At 51.7% G+C, this 17789-nt stretch overlaps 26 non-coding genes across 26 annotated transcripts; all 26 read right to left on the bottom strand.

Moving 5' to 3' along the window:
* Positions 1-580: 580 nt before the first annotated feature.
* On the bottom strand, positions 581-662 carry Trnas-aga (transfer RNA serine (anticodon AGA)). Its single transcript has one exon. It is a non-coding gene; the product is annotated as a tRNA-Ser (tRNA).
* Positions 663-807: 145 nt separating this feature from the next.
* Trnak-uuu (transfer RNA lysine (anticodon UUU)) lies at positions 808-880 on the bottom strand. Its single transcript has one exon. It is a non-coding gene; the product is annotated as a tRNA-Lys (tRNA).
* Positions 881-1551: 671 nt separating this feature from the next.
* Trnam-cau (transfer RNA methionine (anticodon CAU)) lies at positions 1552-1624 on the bottom strand. Its single transcript has one exon. It is a non-coding gene; the product is annotated as a tRNA-Met (tRNA).
* A 1029-nt stretch (positions 1625-2653) lies between these two features.
* Positions 2654-2735, bottom strand: Trnas-aga (transfer RNA serine (anticodon AGA)). The gene has a single exon. It is a non-coding gene; the product is annotated as a tRNA-Ser (tRNA).
* Positions 2736-2880: 145 nt separating this feature from the next.
* Trnak-uuu (transfer RNA lysine (anticodon UUU)) lies at positions 2881-2953 on the bottom strand. Its single transcript has one exon. It is a non-coding gene; the product is annotated as a tRNA-Lys (tRNA).
* Positions 2954-3623: 670 nt separating this feature from the next.
* Trnam-cau (transfer RNA methionine (anticodon CAU)) lies at positions 3624-3696 on the bottom strand. Its single transcript has one exon. It is a non-coding gene; the product is annotated as a tRNA-Met (tRNA).
* Positions 3697-4730: 1034 nt separating this feature from the next.
* On the bottom strand, positions 4731-4812 carry Trnas-aga (transfer RNA serine (anticodon AGA)). Its single transcript has one exon. It is a non-coding gene; the product is annotated as a tRNA-Ser (tRNA).
* A 145-nt stretch (positions 4813-4957) lies between these two features.
* Positions 4958-5030, bottom strand: Trnak-uuu (transfer RNA lysine (anticodon UUU)). The gene has a single exon. It is a non-coding gene; the product is annotated as a tRNA-Lys (tRNA).
* Positions 5031-5700: 670 nt separating this feature from the next.
* Positions 5701-5773, bottom strand: Trnam-cau (transfer RNA methionine (anticodon CAU)). Its single transcript has one exon. It is a non-coding gene; the product is annotated as a tRNA-Met (tRNA).
* A 1030-nt stretch (positions 5774-6803) lies between these two features.
* Positions 6804-6885, bottom strand: Trnas-aga (transfer RNA serine (anticodon AGA)). Its single transcript has one exon. It is a non-coding gene; the product is annotated as a tRNA-Ser (tRNA).
* Positions 6886-7030: 145 nt separating this feature from the next.
* On the bottom strand, positions 7031-7103 carry Trnak-uuu (transfer RNA lysine (anticodon UUU)). Its single transcript has one exon. It is a non-coding gene; the product is annotated as a tRNA-Lys (tRNA).
* Positions 7104-7773: 670 nt separating this feature from the next.
* On the bottom strand, positions 7774-7846 carry Trnam-cau (transfer RNA methionine (anticodon CAU)). Its single transcript has one exon. It is a non-coding gene; the product is annotated as a tRNA-Met (tRNA).
* A 1034-nt stretch (positions 7847-8880) lies between these two features.
* Positions 8881-8962, bottom strand: Trnas-aga (transfer RNA serine (anticodon AGA)). The gene has a single exon. It is a non-coding gene; the product is annotated as a tRNA-Ser (tRNA).
* Positions 8963-9107: 145 nt separating this feature from the next.
* Trnak-uuu (transfer RNA lysine (anticodon UUU)) lies at positions 9108-9180 on the bottom strand. Its single transcript has one exon. It is a non-coding gene; the product is annotated as a tRNA-Lys (tRNA).
* Positions 9181-9850: 670 nt separating this feature from the next.
* Trnam-cau (transfer RNA methionine (anticodon CAU)) lies at positions 9851-9923 on the bottom strand. Its single transcript has one exon. It is a non-coding gene; the product is annotated as a tRNA-Met (tRNA).
* Positions 9924-10963: 1040 nt separating this feature from the next.
* Positions 10964-11045, bottom strand: Trnas-aga (transfer RNA serine (anticodon AGA)). Its single transcript has one exon. It is a non-coding gene; the product is annotated as a tRNA-Ser (tRNA).
* Positions 11046-11190: 145 nt separating this feature from the next.
* On the bottom strand, positions 11191-11263 carry Trnak-uuu (transfer RNA lysine (anticodon UUU)). Its single transcript has one exon. It is a non-coding gene; the product is annotated as a tRNA-Lys (tRNA).
* Positions 11264-11933: 670 nt separating this feature from the next.
* Trnav-cac (transfer RNA valine (anticodon CAC)) lies at positions 11934-12006 on the bottom strand. The gene has a single exon. It is a non-coding gene; the product is annotated as a tRNA-Val (tRNA).
* Positions 12007-13039: 1033 nt separating this feature from the next.
* Trnas-aga (transfer RNA serine (anticodon AGA)) lies at positions 13040-13121 on the bottom strand. Its single transcript has one exon. It is a non-coding gene; the product is annotated as a tRNA-Ser (tRNA).
* Positions 13122-13266: 145 nt separating this feature from the next.
* Trnak-uuu (transfer RNA lysine (anticodon UUU)) lies at positions 13267-13339 on the bottom strand. The gene has a single exon. It is a non-coding gene; the product is annotated as a tRNA-Lys (tRNA).
* A 670-nt stretch (positions 13340-14009) lies between these two features.
* Positions 14010-14082, bottom strand: Trnam-cau (transfer RNA methionine (anticodon CAU)). Its single transcript has one exon. It is a non-coding gene; the product is annotated as a tRNA-Met (tRNA).
* A 1037-nt stretch (positions 14083-15119) lies between these two features.
* Trnas-aga (transfer RNA serine (anticodon AGA)) lies at positions 15120-15201 on the bottom strand. The gene has a single exon. It is a non-coding gene; the product is annotated as a tRNA-Ser (tRNA).
* A 145-nt stretch (positions 15202-15346) lies between these two features.
* Positions 15347-15419, bottom strand: Trnak-uuu (transfer RNA lysine (anticodon UUU)). Its single transcript has one exon. It is a non-coding gene; the product is annotated as a tRNA-Lys (tRNA).
* A 670-nt stretch (positions 15420-16089) lies between these two features.
* Positions 16090-16162, bottom strand: Trnav-cac (transfer RNA valine (anticodon CAC)). Its single transcript has one exon. It is a non-coding gene; the product is annotated as a tRNA-Val (tRNA).
* A 1034-nt stretch (positions 16163-17196) lies between these two features.
* On the bottom strand, positions 17197-17278 carry Trnas-aga (transfer RNA serine (anticodon AGA)). The gene has a single exon. It is a non-coding gene; the product is annotated as a tRNA-Ser (tRNA).
* A 145-nt stretch (positions 17279-17423) lies between these two features.
* Positions 17424-17496, bottom strand: Trnak-uuu (transfer RNA lysine (anticodon UUU)). The gene has a single exon. It is a non-coding gene; the product is annotated as a tRNA-Lys (tRNA).
* Positions 17497-17789: the final 293 nt, after the last annotated feature.

Below are 17789 nucleotides of genomic sequence, written 5' to 3'. Positions count from 1 at the left end.
CGAAAAAGGGGCTAAACTCGCGAAGTCCCCCACTACACTGCCTTAAAACGACCGTTCATCACTATCGTGTGAGTAACCTTGCGTCAGCGGCGACGAGTCTTGCCCAAAGACGTAGCGTGCTTGGAGGCGCTGCCCGAATGCGTGTGGATGCACCCTCCTACCTCGTAATGCGCCTGCAGCTCCTATAGCCGTGGGCCGCTGTGGGCGGGCGGGAAGCCGACACAGCGCGGCGTTGCGAGCAGCGGCAGTGCGGTGGTGTTGTACTGTTGAGCATAGTTGCCTTCCAAGCAGTTGATCGGGTACGATTCCCGGCCACCGCAAGTGGCGCTAATTTTTTCCGTATCATTATGTGGGCTCCTGCTGTTAAATTAAGGTTTTTTTCTTTTTTCGTCGTTGCACCATCCTGTAGTATGTCCCGACTTGTCCCGACTTTGCTCGGCTGACGCGAAAGCTGACGCTTGGAAATCGCCCTTATCTAAAGGACATGCACTATAAACGGCTGTGAGAGGTGAGGTGTGGCGAGGTACCAAAACGCGATATTTTCTGCTTCTTCTTCCAAAACAAGAAAAGAAAAATCCGACGCAGTCGGTAGGACTCGAACCTACGCTCCCAGAGGGAATCCGATTTCTAGTCAGACGCCTTAACCACTCGGCCACGACTGCTTGTCCAACAGGTGCCCCTCGAATCGTGAAAAACCCAACCGGTTGCGTCTGCGCAGAATGCCGACAGGAAACGTAAAACCGTGCACTGATTACGACAGGGCTACTATCGCTACGAGACGAGCCATTATGGAAGCGTTAAAATCTTCGACCGGACAGGTACTCGAACCCTGGACCCTTAGGTTAAAAGCCTAATGCTCTACCGACTGAGCTATCCGGGCTTTCGCTTGTTGTGGTTGGAGCGGTTTCAAGCAACGTGATTAAGTGGAAGGTGTGTGTAGGCTTCTGGCGCTACTGGCGACTGCACCGACTACTCACTGACGCTGGTAGCAGCCCAACAGCGGACCAGTGCCTCTTCTCCCTTTATTCCGGTGCTGACAGTAACTGCATCACGTGCCTGCTTTCCCCGATTGCGTTCGGTTGAAGCCAAGGAAGAAGGGCGACCAACGACAGTTCGAAGACCAAAACATGGAGCGTTGTGTGCGCAAATAGTTCCTTTCCGGTACCGGGAATCGAAGCCGGACCTGTTGAGTGAAAGCCAGGTATCCTAGCCACTAGACCACACAGGACTTGCTCTACAGCGGTGAGATTTACTCCGTCTCTTATTGTATTTTGTGCTGAATCTGGACTCAGTGCTGTTCTCTGCTTGCGATCATATCCGCGCCTACAGACCGGCATGGCGCACAGTTCAAAATTGACTGTCCATTGCTGTGTGCATCGCATTTTGTTTGTAACCACGGAGAAGAAATATCAAAGTTGTTACGTCGTCATAATTGGAAGTAAACATTTTGACGCTGAGGCGTGGACTCCGTGTGGATAACGGATAACAGTTAAGTTCGTTCCCTAGCAACAGCAACGCCCTTAATGCAGCCATGATGTACAGAAAATTAAATGCCCCGGGTGAGGATCGAACTCACGACCTTAAGATTATGAGACTTACGCGCTGCCTACTGCGCTACCGAGGCACGCCGAACACGCGATCTAGTGTACTCGCTAAGTCTCACATTTTAGAGAAAGACAGTTTGCGCTTTCTGAAGGATCTATTGTCTTGCTACACGTACGAAACTCGGTAAGTCTCACATATTAGAGATAGACAGTTTGCGCTTTCTGAAGAATCTGTTGTCTTGCTACACGTGCTGTCCCGACTCTCTAGATTAAACTGCAGCCGCAGCTATACAGCTATAAGGTCCTGAGGCTGACCCATCTCAAGCGAGCAATCCGCGCGGCAGCATTGTTGCCACAAGAGCAAAATAATGCATCGACCGGGAATCGTGCCGGCATACCTTAAGATTATGAGACTTAGGCGCTGCCTACTGCACTACTGAGTCACAAACCACTCAACTACAGATGCTCGACAAGCTACCCGTGCTTTCCAAGCAGCTGTCGGCAGGGAAACTGGGATTGCCACCCAGCGACGTCGAAAAAGGGGCTAAACTCGCGAAGTCCCCCACTACACTGCCTTAAAACGACCGTTCATCACTATCGTGTGAGTAACCTTGCGTCAGCGGCGACGAGTCTTGCCCAAAGACGTAGCGTGCTTGGAGGCGCTGCCCGAATGCGTGTGGATGCACCCTCCTACCTCGTAATGCGCCTGCAGCTCCTATAGCCGTGGGCCGCTGTGGGCGGGCGGGAAGCCGACACAGCGCGGCGTTGCGAGCAGCGGCAGTGCGGTGGTGTTGTACTGTTGAGCATAGTTGCCTTCCAAGCAGTTGATCCGGGTACGATTCCCGGCCACCGCAAGTGGCGCTAATTTTTCCGTATCATTATGTGGGCTCCTGCTGTTAAATTAAGGTTTTTTTTTTCGTCGTTGCACCATCCTGTAGTATGTCGCGACTTGTCCCGACTTTGCTCGGCTGACGCGAAAGCTGACGCTTGGAAATCGCCCTTATCTAAAGGACAGGCACTATAAACGGCTGTGAGAGGTGAGGTGTGGCGAGGTACCAAAACGCGATATTTTCTGCTTCTTCTTCCAAAACAAGAAAAGAAAAATCCGACGCAGTCGGTAGGACTCGAACCTACGCTCCCAGAGAGAATCTGATTTCTAGTCCGACGCCTTAACCACTCGGCCACGACTGCTTGTCCAACAGGTGCCCCTCGAATCGTGAAAAACCCAACCGGTTGCGTCTGCGCAGAATGCCGACAGGAAACGTAAAACCGTGCACTGATTACGACAGGGCTACTATCGCTACGAGACGAGCCATTATGGAAGCGTTAAAATCTTCGCCCGGACAGGGACTCGAACCCTGGACCCTTAGGTTAAAAGCCTAATGCTCTACCGACTGAGCTATCCGGGCTTTCGCTTGTTGTGGTTGGAGCGGTTTCAAGCAACGTGATTAAGTGGAAGGTGTGTGTAGGCTTCTGGCGCTACTGGCGACTGCACCGACTACTCACTGACGCTGGTAGCAGCCCAACAGCGGACCAGTGCCTCTTCTCCCTTTATTCCGGTGCTGACAGTAACTGCATCACGTGCCTGCTTTCCCCGATTGCGTTCGGTTGAAGCCAAGGAAGAAGGGCGACCAACGACAGTTCGAAGACCAAAACATGGAGCGTTGTGTGCGCAAATAGTTCCTTTCCGGTACCGGGAATCGAAGCCGGACCTGTTGAGTGAAAGCCAGGTATCCTAGCCACTAGACCACACAGGAGTTGCTCTACAGCGGTGAGATTTACTCCGTCTCTTATTGTATTTTGTGCTGAATCTGGACTCAGTGCTGTTCTCTGCTTGCGATCATATCCGCGCCTACAGACCGGCATGGCGCACAGTTCAAAATTGACTGTCCATTGCTGTGTGCATCGCATTTTGTTTGTAACACGGAGAAGAAATATCAAAGTTGTTACGTCGTCATAATTGGAAATAAACATTTTGACGCTGAGGCGTGGACTCCGTGTGGATAACGGACAACAGTTAAGTTCGTTCCCTAGCAACAGCAACGCCCTTAATGCAGCCATGATGTACAGAAAATTAAATGCCCCGGGTGAGGATCGAACTCACGACCTTAAGATTATGAGACTTACGCGCTGCCTACTGCGCTACCGAGGCACGCCGGAGACGACCTCGAAGGAAACTCGCTAAGTCTCACATTTTAGAGAAAGACAGTTTGCGCTTTCTGAAGGATCTATTGTCTTGCTACACGTACTAAACTCGGTAAGTCTCACATATTAGAGATAGACAGTTTGCGCTTTCTGAAGAATCTGTTGTCTTGCTACACGTGCTGTCCCGACTCTCTAGATTAAACTGCAGCCGCAGCTATACAGCTATAAGGTCCTGAGGCTGACCCATCTCAAGCGAGCAATCCGCGCGGCAGCATTGTTGCCACAAGAGCAAAATAATGCATCGACCGGGAATCGTGCCGGCATACCTTAAGATTATGAGACTTAGGCGCTGCCTACTGCACTACTGAGTCACAAACCACTCAACTACAGATGCTCGACAAGCTACCCGTGCTCTCCAAGCAGCTGTCGGCAGGGAAACTGGGATTGCCACCCAGCGACGTCGAAAAAGGGGCTAAACTCGCGAAGTCCCCCACTACACTGCCTTAAAACGACCGTTCATCACTATCGTGTGAGTAACCTTGCGTCAGCGGCGACGAGTCTTGCCCAAAGACGTAGCGTGCTTGGAGGCGCTGCCCGAATGCGTGTGGATGCACCCTCCTACCTCGTAATGCGCCTGCAGCTCCTATAGCCGTGGGCCGCTGTGGGCGGGCGGGAAGCCGACACAGCGCGGCGTTGCGAGCAGCGGCAGTGCGGTGGTGTTGTACTGTTGAGCATAGTTGCCTTCCAAGCAGTTGATCCGGGTACGATTCCCGGCCACCGCAAGTGGCGCTAATTTTTCCGTATCATTATGTGGGCTCCTGCTGTTAAATTAAGGTTTTTTTCTTTTTTCGTCGTTGCACCATCCTGTAGTATGTCCCGACTTGTCCCGACTTTGCTCGGCTGACGCGAAAGCTGACGCTTGGAAATCGCCCTTATCTAAAGGACAGGCACTATAAACGGCTGTGAGAGGTGAGGTGTGGCGAGGTACCAAAACGCGATATTTTCTGCTTCTTCTTCCAAAACAAGAAAAGAAAAATCCGACGCAGTCGGTAGGACTCGAACCTACGCTCCCAGAGGGAATCCGATTTCTAGTCAGACGCCTTAACCACTCGGCCACGACTGCTTGTCCAACAGGTGCCCCTCGAATCGTGAAAAACCCAACCGGTTGCGTCTGCGCAGAATGCCGACAGGAAACGTAAAACCGTGCACTGATTACGACAGGGCTACTATCGCTACGAGACGAGCCATTATGGAAGCGTTAAAATCTTCGACCGGACAGGTACTCGAACCCTGGACCCTTAGGTTAAAAGCCTAATGCTCTACCGACTGAGCTATCCGGGCTTTCGCTTGTTGTGGTTGGAGCGGTTTCAAGCAACGTGATTAAGTGGAAGGTGTGTGTAGGCTTCTGGCGCTACTGGCGACTGCACCGACTACTCACTGACGCTGGTAGCAGCCCAACAGCGGACCAGTGCCTCTTCTCCCTTTATTCCGGTGCTGACAGTAACTGCATCACGTGCCTGCTTTCCCCGATTGCGTTCGGTTGAAGCCAAGGAAGAAGGGCGACCAACGACAGTTCGAAGACCAAAACATGGAGCGTTGTGTGCGCAAATAGTTCCTTTCCGGTACCGGGAATCGAAGCCGGACCTGTTGAGTGAAAGCCAGGTATCCTAGCCACTAGACCACACAGGACTTGCTCTACAGCGGTGAGATTTACTCCGTCTCTTATTGTATTTTGTGCTGAATCTGGACTCAGTGCTGTTCTCTGCTTGCGATCATATCCGCGCCTACAGACCGGCATGGCGCACAGTTCAAAATTGACTGTCCATTGCTGTGTGCATCGCATTTTGTTTGTAACACGGAGAAGAAATATCAAAGTTGTTACGTCGTCATAATTGGAAGTAAACATTTTGACGCTGAGGCGTGGACTCCGTGTGGATAACGGATAACAGTTAAGTTCGTTCCCTAGCAACAGCAACGCCCTTAATGCAGCCATGATGTACAGAAAATTAAATGCCCCGGGTGAGGATCGAACTCACGACCTTAAGATTATGAGACTTACGCGCTGCCTACTGCGCTACCGAGGCACGCCGGAGACGTCCTCGAAGGAAACTCGCTAAGTCTCACATTTTAGAGAAAGACAGTTTGCGCTTTCTGAAGGATCTATTGTCTTGCTACACGTACGAAACTCGGTAAGTCTCACATATTAGAGATAGACAGTTTGCGCTTTCTGAAGAATCTGTTGTCTTGCTACACGTGCTGTCCCGACTCTCTAGATTAAACTGCAGCCGCAGCTATACAGCTATAAGGTCCTGAGGCTGACCCATCTCAAGCGAGCAATCCGCGCGGCAGCATTGTTGCCACAAGAGCAAAATAATGCATCGACCGGGAATCGTGCCGGCATACCTTAAGATTATGAGACTTAGGCGCTGCCTACTGCACTACTGAGTCACAAACCACTCAACTACAGATGCTCGACAAGCTACCCGTGCTTTCCAAGCAGCTGTCGGCAGGGAAACTGGGATTGCCACCCAGCGACGTCGAAAAAGGGGCTAAACTCGCGAAGTCCCCCACTACACTGCCTTAAAACGACCGTTCATCACTATCGTGTGAGTAACCTTGCGTCAGCGGCGACGAGTCTTGCCCAAAGACGTAGCGTGCTTGGAGGCGCTGCCCGAATGCGTGTGGATGCACCCTCCTACCTCGTAATGCGCCTGCAGCTCCTATAGCCGTGGGCCGCTGTGGGCGGGCGGGAAGCCGACACAGCGCGGCGTTGCGAGCAGCGGCAGTGCGGTGGTGTTGTACTGTTGAGCATAGTTGCCTTCCAAGCAGTTGATCCGGGTACGATTCCCGGCCACCGCAAGTGGCGCTAATTTTTCCGTATCATTATGTGGGCTCCTGCTGTTAAATTAAGGTTTTTTTTTTCGTCGTTGCACCATCCTGTAGTATGTCGCGACTTGTCCCGACTTTGCTCGGCTGACGCGAAAGCTGACGCTTGGAAATCGCCCTTATCTAAAGGACAGGCACTATAAACGGCTGTGAGAGGTGAGGTGTGGCGAGGTACCAAAACGCGATATTTTCTGCTTCTTCTTCCAAAACAAGAAAAGAAAAATCCGACGCAGTCGGTAGGACTCGAACCTACGCTCCCAGAGAGAATCTGATTTCTAGTCCGACGCCTTAACCACTCGGCCACGACTGCTTGTCCAACAGGTGCCCCTCGAATCGTGAAAAACCCAACCGGTTGCGTCTGCGCAGAATGCCGACAGGAAACGTAAAACCGTGCACTGATTACGACAGGGCTACTATCGCTACGAGACGAGCCATTATGGAAGCGTTAAAATCTTCGCTCGGACAGGGACTCGAACCCTGGACCCTTAGGTTAAAAGCCTAATGCTCTACCGACTGAGCTATCCGGGCTTTCGCTTGTTGTGGTTGGAGCGGTTTCAAGCAACGTGATTAAGTGGAAGGTGTGTGTAGGCTTCTGGCGCTACTGGCGACTGCACCGACTACTCACTGACGCTGGTAGCAGCCCAACAGCGGACCAGTGCCTCTTCTCCCTTTATTCCGGTGCTGACAGTAACTGCATCACGTGCCTGCTTTCCCCGATTGCGTTCGGTTGAAGCCAAGGAAGAAGGGCGACCAACGACAGTTCGAAGACCAAAACATGGAGCGTTGTGTGCGCAAATAGTTCCTTTCCGGTACCGGGAATCGAAGCCGGACCTGTTGAGTGAAAGCCAGGTATCCTAGCCACTAGACCACACAGGAGTTGCTCTACAGCGGTGAGATTTACTCCGTCTCTTATTGTATTTTGTGCTGAATCTGGACTCAGTGCTGTTCTCTGCTTGCGATCATATCCGCGCCTACAGACCGGCATGGCGCACAGTTCAAAATTGACTGTCCATTGCTGTGTGCATCGCATTTTGTTTGTAACACGGAGAAGAAATATCAAAGTTGTTACGTCGTCATAATTGGAAATAAACATTTTGACGCTGAGGCGTGGACTCCGTGTGGATAACGGACAACAGTTAAGTTCGTTCCCTAGCAACAGCAACGCCCTTAATGCAGCCATGATGTACAGAAAATTAAATGCCCCGGGTGAGGATCGAACTCACGACCTTAAGATTATGAGACTTACGCGCTGCCTACTGCGCTACCGAGGCACGCCGGAGACGACCTCGAAGGAAACTCGCTAAGTCTCACATTTTAGAGAAAGACAGTTTGCGCTTTCTGAAGGATCTATTGTCTTGCTACACGTACTAAACTCGGTAAGTCTCACATATTAGAGATAGACAGTTTGCGCTTTCTGAAGAATCTGTTGTCTTGCTACACGTGCTGTCCCGACTCTCTAGATTAAACTGCAGCCGCAGCTATACAGCTATAAGGTCCTGAGGCTGACCCATCTCAAGCGAGCAATCCGCGCGGCAGCATTGTTGCCACAAGAGCAAAATAATGCATCGACCGGGAATCGTGCCGGCATACCTTAAGATTATGAGACTTAGGCGCTGCCTACTGCACTACTGAGTCACAAACCACTCAACTACAGATGCTCGACAAGCTACCCGTGCTCTCCAAGCAGCTGTCGGCAGGGAAACTGGGATTGCCACCCAGCGACGTCGAAAAAGGGGCTAAACTCGCGAAGTCCCCCACTACACTGCCTTAAAACGACCGTTCATCACTATCGTGTGAGTAACCTTGCGTCAGCGGCGACGAGTCTTGCCCAAAGACGTAGCGTGCTTGGAGGCGCTGCCCGAATGCGTGTGGATGCACCCTCCTACCTCGTAATGCGCCTGCAGCTCCTATAGCCGTGGGCCGCTGTGGGCGGGCGGGAAGCCGACACAGCGCGGCGTTGCGAGCAGCGGCAGTGCGGTGGTGTTGTACTGTTGAGCATAGTTGCCTTCCAAGCAGTTGATCCGGGTACGATTCCCGGCCACCGCAAGTGGCGCTAATTTTTCCGTATCATTATGTGGGCTCCTGCTGTTAAATTAAGGTTTTTTTTTTTTTTCGTCGTTGCACCATCCTGTAGTATGTCCCGACTTGTCCCGACTTTGCTCGGCTGACGCGAACGCTGACGCTTGGAAATCGCCCTTATCTAAAGGACAGGCACTATAAACGGCTGTGAGAGGTGAGGTGTGGCGAGGTACCAAAACGCGATATTTTCTGCTTCTTCTTCCAAAACAAGAAAAGAAGAATCCGACGCAGTCGGTAGGACTCGAACCTACGCTCCCAGAGGGAATCTGATTTCTAGTCAGACGCCTTAACCACTCGGCCACGACTGCTTGTCCAACAGGTGCCCCTCGAATCGTGAAAAACCCAACCGGTTGCGTCTGCGCAGAATGCCGACAGGAAACGTAAAACCGTGCACTGATTACGACAGGGCTACTATCGCTACGAGACGAGCCATTATGGAAGCGTTAAAATCTTCACTCGGACAGGGACTCGAACCCTGGACCCTTAGGTTAAAAGCCTAATGCTCTACCGACTGAGCTATCCGGGCTTTCGCTTGTTGTGGTTGGAGCGGTTTCAAGCAACGTGATTAAGTGGAAGGTGTGTGTAGGCTTCTGGCGCTACTGGCGACTGCACCGACTACTCACTGACGCTGGTAGCAGCCCAACAGCGGACCAGTGCCTCTTCTCCCTTTATTCCGGTGCGGACAGTAACTGCATCACGTGCCTCCTTTCCCCGATTGCGTTCGGTTGAAGCCAAGGAAGAAGGGCGACCAACGACAGTTCGAAGACCAAAACATGGAGCGTTGTGTGCGCAAATAGTTCCTTTCCGGTACCGGGAATCGAAGCCGGACCTGTTGAGTGAAAGCCAGGTATCCTAGCCACTAGACCACACAGGACTTGCTCTACAGCGGTGAGATCTACTCCGTCTCTTATTGTATTTTGTGCTGAATCTGGACTCAGTGCTGTTCTCTGCTTGCGATCATATCCGCGCCTACAGACCGGCATGGCGCACAGTTCAAAATTGACTGTCCTTTGCTGTGTGCATCGCATTTTGTTTGTAACACGGAGAAGAAATATCAAAGTTGTTACGTCGTCATAATTGGAAGTAAACATTTTGACGCTGAGGCGTGGACTCCGTGTGGATAACGGACAACAGTTAAGTTCGCTCCCTAGCAACAGCAACGCCCTTAATGCAGCCATGATGTACAGAAAATTAAATGCCCCGGGTGAGGATCGAACTCACGACCTTAAGATTATGAGACTTACGCGCTGCCTACTGCGCTACCGAGGCACGCCGGAGACGACCTCGAAGGAAACTCGCTAAGACTCACATTTTAGAGAAAGACAGTTTGCGCTTTCTGAAGGATCTATTGTCTTGCTACACGTACGAAACTCGGTAAGTCTCACATATTAGAGATAGACAGTTTGCGCTTTCTGAAGAATCTGTTGTCTTGCTACACGTGCTGTCCCGACTCTCTAGATTAAACTGCAGCCGCAGCTATACGGCTATAAGGTCATGAGGCTGACCCATCTCAAGCGAGCAATCCGCGCGGCAGCATTGTTGCCACAAGAGCAAAATAATGCATCGACCGGGAATCGTGCCGGCATACCTTAAGATTATGAGACTTAGGCGCTGCCTACTGCACTACTGAGTCACAAACCACTCAACTACAGATGCTCGACAAGCTACCCGTGCTTTCCAAGCAGATGTCGGCAGGGAAACTGGGATTGCCACCCAGCGACGTCGAAAAAGGGGCTAAACTCGCGAAGTCCCCCACTACACTGCCTTAAAACGACCGTTCATCACTATCGTGTGAGTAACCTTGCGTCAGCGGCGACGAGTCTTGCCCAAAGACGTAGCGTGCTTGGAGGCGCTGCCCGAATGCGTGTGGATGCACCCTCCTACCTCGTAATGCGCCTGCAGCTCCTATAGCCGTGGGCCGCTGTGGGCGGGCGGGAAACCGACACAGCGCGGCGTTGCGAGCAGCGGCAGTGCGGTGGTGTTGTACTGTTGAGCATAGTTGCCTTATAAGCAGTTGATCCGGGTACGATTCCCGGCCACCGCAAGTGGCGCTAATTTTTCCGTATCATTATGTGGGCTCCTGCTGTTAAATTAAGGTTTTTTTTTTTTTTTTTTTTCGTCGTTGCACCATCCTGTAGTGTGTCCCGACTTGACCCGACTCTGCTCGGTTGACGCGAAAGCTGACGCTTGGAAATCGCCCTTATCTAAAGGACAGGCACTATAAACGGCTGTGAGAGGTGAGGTGTGGCGAGGTACCAAAACGCGATATTTTCTGCTTCTTCTTCCAAAACAAGAAAAGAAGAATCCGACGCAGTCGGTAGGACTCGAACCTACGCTCCCAGAGGGAATCTGATTTCTAGTCAGACGGCTTAACCACTCGGCCACGACTGCTTGTCCAACAGGTGCCCCTCGAATCGTGAAAAACCCAACCGGTTGCGTCTGCGCAGAATGCCGACAGGAAACGTAAAACCGTGCACTGATTACGACAGGGCTACTATCGCTACGAGACGAGCCATTATGGAAGCGTTAAAATCTTCGCTCGGACAGGGACTCGAACCCTGGACCCTTAGGTTAAAAGCCTAATGCTCTACCGACTGAGCTATCCGGGCTTTCGCTTGTTGTGGTTGGAGCGGTTTCAAGCAACGTGATTAAGTGGAAGGTGTGTGTAGGCTTCTGGCGCTACTGGCGACTGCACCGACTACTCACTGACGCTGGTAGCAGCCCAACAGCGGACCAGTGCCTCTTCTCCCTTTATTCCGGTGCTGACAGTAACTGCATCACGTGCCTGCTTTCCCCGATTGCGTTCGGTTGAAGCCAAGGAAGAAGGGCGACCAACGACAGTTCGAAGACCAAAACATGGAGCGTTGTGTGCGCAAATAGTTCCGTTCCGGTACCGGGAATCGAAGCCGGACCTGTTGAGTGAAAGCCAGGTATCCTAGCCACTAGACCACACAGGACTTGCTCTACAGCGGTGAGATTTACTCCGTCTCTTATTGTATTTTGTGCTGAATCTGGACTCAGTGCTGTTCTCTGCTTGCGATCATATCCGCGCCTACAGACCGGCATGGCGCACAGTTCAAAATTGACTGTCCATTGCTGTGTGCATCGCATTTTGTTTGTAACACGGAGGATAAATATAAAAGTTGTTACGTCGTCATAATTGGAAGTAAACATTTTGACGCTGAGGCGTGGACTCCGTGTGGATAACGGACAACAGTTAAGTTCGTTCCCTAGCAACAGCAACGCCCTTAATGCAGCCATGATGTACAGAAAATTAAATGCCCCGGGTGAGAATCGAACTCACGACCTTAAGATTGTGAGACTTACGCGCTGCCTACTGCGCTACCGAGGCACGCCGGAGACGTCCTCGAAGGAAACTCGCTAAGTCTCACATTTTAGAGAAAGACAGTTTGCGCTTTCTGAAGGATCTATTGTCTTGCTACACGTACGAAACTCGGTAAGTCTCACATATTAGAGATAGACAGTTTGCGCTTTCTGAAGAATCTGTTGTCTTGCTACACGTGCTGTCCCGACTCTCTAGATTAAACTGCAGCCGCAGCTATACGGCTATAAGGTCATGAGGCTGACCCATCTCAAGCGAGCAATCCGCGCGGCAGCATTGTTGCCACAAGAGCAAAATAATGCATCGACCGGGAATCGTGCCGGCATACCTTAAGATTATGAGACTTAGGCGCTGCCTACTGCACTACTGAGTCACAAACCACTCAACTACAGATGCTCGACAAGCTACCCGTGCTTTCCAAGCAGATGTCGGCAGGGAAACTGGGATTGCCACCCAGCGACGTCGAAAAAGGGGCTAAACTCGCGAAGTCCCCCACTACACTGCCTTAAAACGACCGTTCATCACTATCGTGTGAGTAACCTTGCGTCAGCGGCGACGAGTCTTGCCCAAAGACGTAGCGTGCTTGGAGGCGCTGCCCGAATGCGTGTGGATGCACCCTCCTACCTCGTAATGCGCCTGCAGCTCCTATAGCCGTGGGCCGCTGTGGGCGGGCGGGAAACCGACACAGCGCGGCGTTGCGAGCAGCGGCAGTGCGGTGGTGTTGTACTGTTGAGCATAGTTGCCTTCCAAGCAGTTGATCCGGGTACGATTCCCGGCCACCGCAAGTGGCGCTAATTTTTCCGTATCATTATGTGGGCTCCTGCTGTTAAATTAAGGTGTTTTTTTTTTTCGTCGTTGCACAATCCTGTAGTATGTCCCGACTTGTCCCGACTTTGCTCGGCTGACGCGAAAGCTGACGCTTGGAAATCGCCCTTATCTAAAGGACAGGCACTATAAACGGCTGTGAGAGGTGAGGTGTGGCGAGGTACCAAAACGCGATATTTTCTGCTTCTTCTTCCAAAACAAGAAAAGAAGAATCCGACGCAGTCGGTAGGACTCGAACCTACGCTCCCAGAGGGAATCTGATTTCTAGTCAGACGCCTTAACCACTCGGCCACGACTGCTTGTCCAACAGGTGCCCCTCGAATCGTGAAAAACCCAACCGGTTGCGTCTGCGCAGAATGCCGACAGGAAACGTAAAACCGTGCACTGATTACGACAGGGCTACTATCGCTACGAGACGAGCCATTATGGAAGCGTTAAAATCTTCGCTCGGACAGGGACTCGAACCCTGGACCCTTATGTTAAAAGCCTAATGCTCTACCGACTGAGCTATCCGGGCTTTCGCTTGTTGTGGTTGGAGCGGTTTCAAGCAACGTGATTAAGTGGAAGGTGTGTGTAGGCTTCTGGCGCTACTGGCGACTGCACCGACTACTCACTGACGCTGGTAGCAGCCCAACAGCGGACCAGTGCCTCTTCTCCCTTTATTCCGGTGCTGACAGTAACTGCATCACGTGCCTGCTTTCCCCGATTGCGTTCGGTTGAAGCCAAGGAAGAAGGGCGACCAACGACAGTTCGAAGACCAAAACATGGAGCGTTGTGTGCGCAAATAGTTCCTTTCCGGTACCGGGAATCGAAGCCGGACCTGTTGAGTGAAAGCCAGGTATCCTAGCCACTAGACCACACAGGACTTGCTCTACAGCGGTGAGATCTACTCTGTCTCTTATTGTATTTTGTGCTGAATCTGGACTCAGTGCTATTCTCTGCTTGCGATCATATCCGCGCCTACAGACCGGCATGGCGCACAGTTCAAAATTGACTGTCCTTTGCTGTGTGCATCGCATTTTGTTTGTAACACGGAGAAGAAATATCAAAGTTGTTACGTCATCATAATTGGAAGTAAACATTTTGACGCTGAGGCGTGGACTCCGTGTGGATAACGGACAACAGTTAAGTTCGTTCCCTAGCAACAGCAACGCCCTTAATGCAGCCATGATGTACAGAAAATTAAATGCCCCGGGTGAGGATCGAACTCACGACCTTAAGATTATGAGACTTACGCGCTGCCTACTGCGCTACCGAGGCACGCCGGAGACGACCTCGAAGGAAACTCGCTAAGTCTCACATTTTACTGAAAGACAGTTTGCGCTTTCTGAAGGATCTATTGTCTTGCTACACGTACGAAACTCGGTAAGTCTCACATATTAGAGATAGACAGTTTGCGCTTTCTGAAGAATCTGTTGTCTTGCTACACGTGCTGTCCCGACTCTCTAGATTAAACTGCAGCCGCAGCTATACGGCTATAAGGTCATGAGGCTGACCCATCTCAAGCGAGCAATCCGCGCGGCAGCATTGTTGCCACAAGAGCAAAATAATGCATCGACCGGGAATCGTGCCGGCATACCTTAAGATTATGAGACTTAGGCGCTGCCTACTGCACTACTGAGTCACAAACCACTCAACTACAGATGCTCGACAAGCTACCCGTGCTTTCCAAGCAGATGTCGGCAGGGAAACTGGGATTGCCACCCAGCGACGTCGAAAAAGGGGCTAAACTCGCGAAGTCCCCCACTACACTGCCTTAAAACGACCGTTCATCACTATCGTGTGAGTAACCTTGCGTCAGCGGCGACGAGTCTTGCCCAAAGACGTAGCGTGCTTGGAGGCGCAGCCCGAATGCGTGTGGATGCACCCTCCTACCTCGTAGTGCGCCTGCAGCTCCTATAGCCGTGGGCCGCTGTGGGCGGGCGGGAAACCGACACAGCGCGGCGTTGCGAGCAGCGGCAGTGCGGTGGTGTTGTACTGTTGAGCATAGTTGCCTTCCAAGCAGTTGATCCGGGTACGATTCCCGGCCACCGCAAGTGGCGCTAATTTTTCCGTATCATTATGTGGGCTCCTGCTGTTAAATTAAGGTTTTTTTTTTTTTTTTTCGTCGTTGCACCATCCTGTAGTGTGTCCCGACTTGACCCGACTCTGCTCGGCTGACGCGAAAGCTGACGCTTGGAAATCGCCCTTATCTAAAGGACAGGCACTATAAACGGCTGTGAGAGGTGAGGAGTGGCGAGGTACCAAAACGCGATATTTTCTGCTTCTTCTTCCAAAACAAGAAAAGAAGAATCCGACGCAGTCGGTAGGACTCGAACCTACGCTCCCAGAGGGAATCTGATTTCTAGTCAGACGCCTTAACCACTCGGCCACGACTGCTTGTCCAACAGGTGCCCCTCGAATCGTGAAAAACCCAACCGGTTGCGTCTGCGCAGAATGCCGACAGGAAACGTAAAACCGTGCACTGATTACGACAGGGCTACTATCGCTACGAGACGAGCCATTATGGAAGCGTTAAAATCTTCGCTCGGACAGGGACTCGAACCCTGGACCCTTAGGTTAAAAGCCTAATGCTCTACCGACTGAGCTATCCGGGCTTTCGCTTGTTGTGGTTGGAGCGGTTTCAAGCAACGTGATTAAGTGGAAGGTGTGTGTAGGCTTCTGGCGCTACTGGCGACTGCACCGACTACTCACTGACGCTGGTAGCAGCCCAACAGCGGACCAGTGCCTCTTCTCCCTTTATTCCGGTGCTGACAGTAACTGCATCACGTGCCTGCTTTCCCCGATTGCGTTCGGTTGAAGCCAAGGAAGAAGGGCGACCAACGACAGTTCGAAGACCAAAACATGGAGCGTTGTGTGCGCAAATAGTTCCGTTCCGGTACCGGGTATCGAAGCCGGACCTGTTGAGTGAAAGCCAGGTATCCTAGCCACTAGACCACACAGGACTTGCTCTACAGCGGTGAGATTTACTCCGTCTCTTATTGTATTTTGTGCTGAATCTGGACTCAGTGCTGTTCTCTGCTTGCGATCATATCCGCGCCTACAGACCGGCATGGCGCACAGTTCAAAATTGACTGTCCATTGCTGTGTGCATCGCATTTTGTTTGTAACACGGAGGATAAATATAAAAGTTGTTACGTCGTCATAATTGGAAGTAAACATTTTGACGCTGAGGCGTGGACTCCGTGTGGATAACGGACAACAGTTAAGTTCGTTCCCTAGCAACAGCAACGCCCTTAATGCAGCCATGATGTACAGAAAATTAAATGCCCCGGGTGAGGATCGAACTCACGACCTTAAGATTGTGAGACTTACGCGCTGCCTACTGCGCTACCGAGGCACGCCGGAGACGTCCTCGAAGGAAACTCGCTAAGTCTCACATTTTAGAGAAAGACAGTTTGCGCTTTCTGAAGGATCTATTGTCTTGCTACACGTACGAAACTCGGTAAGTCTCACATATTAGAGATAGACAGTTTGCGCTTTCTGAAGAATCTGTTGTCTTGCTACACGTGCTGTCCCGACTCTCTAGATTAAACTGCAGTCGCAGCTATACAGCTATAAGGTCCTGAGTTTGACCCATCTCAAGCGAGCAATCCGCGCGGCAGCATTGTTGCCACAAGAGCAAAATAATGCATCGACCGGGAATCGTGCCGGCATACCTTAAGATTATGAGACTTAGGCGCTGCCTACTGCACTACTGAGTCACAAACCACTCAACTACAGATGCTCGACAAGCTACCCGTGCTTTCCAAGCAGCTGTCGGCAGGGAAACTGGGATTGCCACCCAGCGACGTCGAAAAAGGGGCTAAACTCGCGAAGTCCCCCACTACACTGCCTTAAAACGACCGTTCATCACTATCGTGTGAGTAACCTTGCGTCAGCGGCGACGAGTCTTGCCCAAAGACGTAGCGTGCTTGGAGGCGCTGCCCGAATGCGTGTGGATGCACCCTCCTACCTCGTAATGCGCCTGCAGCTCCTATAGCCGTGGGCCGCTGTGGGCGGGCGGGAAGCCGACACAGCGCGGCGTTGCGAGCAGCGGCAGTGCGGTGGTGTTGTACTGTTGAGCATAGTTGCCTTCCAAGCAGTTGATCCGGGTACGATTCCCGGCCACCGCAAGTGGCGCTAATTTTTCCGTATCATTATGTGGGCTCCTGCTGTTAAATTAAGGTTTTTTTTTTTTTTCGTCGTTGCACCATCCTGTAGTATGTCCCGACTTGACCCGACTCTGCTCGGCTGACGCGAAAGCTGACGCTTGGAAATCACCCTTATCTAAAGGACAGGCACTATAAACGGCTGTGAGAGGTGAGGTGTGGCGAGGTACCAAAACGCGATATTTTCTGCTCCTTCTTCCAAAACAAGAAAAGAAAAATCCGACGCAGTCGGTAGGACTCAAACCTACGCTCACAGAGGGAATCTGATTTCTAGTCAGACGCCTTAACCACTCGGCCACGACTGCTTGTCCAACAGGTGCCCCTCGAATCGTGAAAAACCCAACCGGTTGCGTCTGCGCAGAATGCCGACAGGAAACGTAAAACCGTGCACTGATTACGACAGGGCTACTATCGCTACGAGACGAGCCATTATGGAAGCGTTAAAATCTTCGCTCGGACAGGGACTCGAACCCTGGACCCTTAGGTTAAAAGCCTAATGCTCTACCGACTGAGCTATCCGGGCTTTCGCTTGTTGTGGTTGGAGCGGTTTCAAGCAACGTGATTAAGTGGAAGGTGTGTGTAGGCTTCTGGCGCTACTGGCGACTGCACCGACTACTCACTGACGCTGGTAGCAGCCCAACAGCGGACCAGTGCCTCTTCTCCCTTTATTCCGGTGCTGACAGTAACTGCATCACGTGCCTGCTTTCCCCGATTGCGTTCGGTTGAAGCCAAGGAAGAAGGGCGACCAACGACAGTTCGAAGACCAAAACATGGAGCGTTGTGTGCGCAAATAGTTCTGTTCCGGTACCGGGAATC

This window comes from Schistocerca gregaria, unplaced genomic scaffold, assembly GCF_023897955.1.
Source record: "Schistocerca gregaria isolate iqSchGreg1 unplaced genomic scaffold, iqSchGreg1.2 ptg000359l, whole genome shotgun sequence".
NCBI classification, from domain to species: Eukaryota; Metazoa; Arthropoda; class Insecta; order Orthoptera; family Acrididae; genus Schistocerca; species Schistocerca gregaria.
The sequence above is the reverse complement of the archived record's forward strand: the minus strand, read 5'-3'. Positions and strand labels throughout refer to the sequence as shown.